Genomic DNA, 570 nt, shown 5'->3' with positions numbered 1-570 from the left:
CTAATAAAAATGTTGATAGATGATAGGAAAAGCATTACAAAATAAAATTCTCAATAGGGCAGTTTTTATATGTGCGTATTTTAAATTTATGAACATCATTGTTGATAACCATCAAATACATATATCATACTCTGTATAAAGGAACTAATGTACCTAAGAGTTGTATCAATTAGTTAAATATTTAAGAGAAGAAAGCCTTATATAATAAATGAAGGTGCTGAATAATGAAGTATCAGAGAAGAAAAGGGAGATATTTAAGATGACAAAGAGTATATATTTTGGCCCATATAAAGAATCAACAGACCTTGAAATTAAACATTTTAGAAAAACGGGTGGCATTTGAAAAATTGTGTTTGAGTTTAACTGACTGAAGAACAATAAGGAAGGCAGGCTGTCCCAATTATAGTTATATTTCCATGGTGTCATTACAATAAAACCCAAATATTTTCCACCATATTTCTTATTTTGCTTCAGTTTTGGGGCATGGCCCCTTCTTTATTGTCAAATTAGTCACACAACTATGCTGGCTGTCCTTTACCCACTATAGAGGTCACGATAGCAGACTGTCCA

Source organism: Nomascus leucogenys, chromosome 11 (genome assembly GCF_006542625.1).
Source record: "Nomascus leucogenys isolate Asia chromosome 11, Asia_NLE_v1, whole genome shotgun sequence".
In the NCBI taxonomy this organism is placed as follows: Eukaryota; Metazoa; Chordata; class Mammalia; order Primates; family Hylobatidae; genus Nomascus; species Nomascus leucogenys.
The sequence above is the reverse complement of the archived record's forward strand: the minus strand, read 5'-3'. Positions refer to the sequence as shown.